Consider the following 3,295-nt stretch of genomic DNA (forward strand, 5'->3'; position numbering starts at 1 on the left):
GGGGGGGGGGGGGGGCAGGGTTGCTCCGCATCCTGAGGTGAGGGAGAAGCTGGGCGGGCAGCAGAGTCGGCAGTGCCAGGCTGCAGCCCGCCCCACGCAGATGTGTTCCAGCTGAAGGGGGACCTTTCATGCTCACCCTGGGAGCATGTCAGTCTGGGCAGGCCGCCAGAGCCCCAGGGCTCACGGCTGCGAGCAGAGCAGTGAGGAGGCGGACCCATGGCCCAGCCTGAGGACCCACCACGCTTGGAAGTAAGAGAGGCAGGCCTGAACTCTGAGTCACCTAGGGGGGGCCCAGCCCCTCTCTGAGCCTTGGGAACCCTGTCCCCAGGTCCTGACACCTCTATCCCACAGCCTCCCCGTCTCTCCCACATCCTCTAGCCCAGGGCAGAGTGCCCTTCGCATTCATTCCACAAATGTTAATTAAGCACCTGATTCGGGGGCTGGGATTCAGACCACCAGCACCCTGCTGACCGTGGAGCCGAAGGGACAATCAACACAGTAAACATTACGTTTAATAGATATTCTGTTGTCCATCAGAAGGTGGTCAGTGCCACACAACTCAGAGCCAGGAAAGGGATGAGAAAGGTGCTGGGGTGATGTCTGAGGGAAGATCTGAAGGAAGGGAGGGCTGGTGTCACGAGTGCATGTGTGGGAAGAGTGTCTGGGAGGTGACGTGTCCTGTGCAAAGGCCCTGAGACAGGATGGTGCCTGGCTTGTGGGAGGAAGAGGATCTCAAGGCCCCAGGGGTGGGTGAAGGCGAGGACGCTCAGACATGGCAGTTCCTGTGCAGACAGGTATCAAACCCAGAGTCAGTTCACAACAAACAGTCTGTTGCCTAAAACTGCTCTTGACCCCCCACTGCCTTTGGAAAGAAACCCCAATCCCTCCCCACCATCCGGTTTGCCCCCCATTCTTTCTCACCATTCCTGGGCCCCAGAATAGGCTCTGGGGAGCACCTTCTGACCCTCCAGCCACCCCACTTCACAGCCGCTCTCGGCACCCACGAGCCTGTTTCCTCTCCAGTCGGGGCAAGTTCAGGTCGAAAGCCCCAAAGCCCACAGAGTTTGGGGACCCTCTAGTGAAAAACAGACCGGGAAGACAAAACAAGGCCAGGGCCTTGTGATGGGTCCCAGCGTTCAGCCTCAAGGGCGGCCTAGCGAGCCCCCTGCCAGACTCAGGAAACACGGAACGTCTCATGAACGACGGTGGCAGGGCCACCGGCTTAGGTCTGGGAGCCACCATGGTGCAGGGCCAGCCCTGGCGTCGCGCCCAGAGTGGCAAGTGACCGCAGGCAGAGCACCCCGCCACCTCGGTTTCCCACTGTCTGCACCACCAGGTTGGGGGCCCAGCTCTGCTGACCTAGCATTCGCGCGGATTTTCCTTTCCTTACAGGGATCACTGTCCCCGGTAGGTGCAAGGATGGCGTGGGAGGACCAAACTCCGATGACCCCCCCAACATGTCTGTCTTCTGCTGCTGGGTGAGGCCCTCACTGTAAGGGGGAGGTGCTCTGGGGGCTCCCGGCCCGGGACGGGGGCCCAGGGATGCCGGCGGGGCACTTCCAAGCAGCATCAGGACCTTGTTTCCCTTGTTCGTCGGATGGACACCCCAGCCCTGCCCCTCTGCCCCCCACAGGTTGGGATCCCCAGATGCCCGTTCCAGAGCCTCCAAGCACTAAAGATGATCTCACGACTTCTCCATCCCACTCTGGGGAAACCGAGGCAGGCGTCGCAGACTGACCAGATCACCCCCGTGGCAGAGGGCTGCACACCGCTGCACTCACTACAGACAGATGGACAGATGAATGGACAAAGCTGCTTGTGAGGGACCCCGCTTTGGCTGACTGTGTCCACGTGAGGGGCGTCCCTCATGCTCCACGACACCCTCTGGTGCCCGGGGCTCCGCCTGGCAGAAGCTCCCATACTTCCTGTCTGGATTGAGCCCCAAGCCCTCTGCTCGGCACTGGGGGTGCAGCAGGAAGCAGGAACACAGCCACAGCCTCCCAGGGGACACACGCCCCAGCGACCCGATGCCCACCTCTTCTGACTTCGGGGAAGGTGGGGGGTTGCACCTGTAACCTGGTGCACCAGCAGCACCCCAGCGAGGAGCCAGCTCACCACCACCTCCTCCCCCACTGGACCGCGGCCCGTCCGTGGCGGATCCCCCAGCCCCAGCCAGGCCAGGAGTGCCCCACCAATGCTGCTGAGTAAACCATCCCCCAGTGCACGCGGTTGGTGCCCCGGGAGCCCCAGGGCTCAGGGAGGTTGGCCCAGGCACGTCCAGCTGGAGCGGTCCGCAGGGCCAGGCAGCTGCAACCCCAAGAGCCTCTGTAGAGGGGCTCCCTTGGCTCCTGCACCCTGCTCAGTGGCATGCGCACGGCTCCCTCTGGTGACAGCTGGAGGGAAGGCCGGGCCGCAGCTCCCCCCAGCCCTGGGGCCTCGCAGGTTCGGTCCTCTGTGACACGGGGTGGGGGGACAGCCCCCTAGGCTGTGGTGTGCAGGGCCTCCGTAAAGGACTCCGTTCTGCCCAGGGAAACCGCCTGCAGCTATATACCGCCACCCTGGGGGCCTTGGTGAAGCCACCCAGAGGGGCCGAGCCTCCCATTTCAGAGCCTGGAGTCAAGCTGGTTGCTTGTGGGCCGAGCCCGTCTTCAGTATTTGTGGCATTGTTATGCTGGACTTTTTGCCAACATCAGATTTCACATCCAAACCCTGATTTCTGGCTATCTCCTCTGGACCTGCTGAAAGTCTGGGCTCATGTCCAGAGGGGAGGCGGAGGGTAAACAGTCCCTCGGTGGGCAGCAGGGTCTCCCTGAACGAGCCCTTTCCCTTCCCCCTGGGGTAGTTTCCCCTTCAGCACCAGGTGGGAGGCCTAGATGGCACCTGCTAGAGCCCCCATGTTTGGAAAGGCCCTGCCTCCTCCGACCTGCTCCCCTAGAGCATGACCCAGACCTTCAACCCCGTCCATGTCACCCAGCTTGCTCCAGCCATCAGGGACCCCCTTCTCCTGGGGGCCAGGCTCAGGAGGGCCGCCTCTGCAGCTTTCTGGGCCTCAGCCAACCCCTCTTGGGCTGGAGCAAAGTCCCAAGGGGCTGGCTCAGCTGGGGACACCCGCTGGCCCCTTGCGGTCCTCTGCACCCCCTGGCCCCCCTTCACCCTGGGAAGCTCCTGGCCAGTCGGCCCTGCCCCACCCCCAAGCACCTAAACGGCATGCAGGACTCAGCAGCCCGTGGTGCTCCCGCCCCGGCGAGCTCTCCTCGAAGGCCGGCAGCACACACAGGAGCCCGAGAAGGAAGCA

Source organism: Ursus maritimus, unplaced genomic scaffold (assembly GCF_017311325.1).
Source record: "Ursus maritimus isolate PB19 unplaced genomic scaffold, ASM1731132v1 scaffold_14, whole genome shotgun sequence".
Taxonomy (NCBI): Eukaryota; Metazoa; Chordata; class Mammalia; order Carnivora; family Ursidae; genus Ursus; species Ursus maritimus.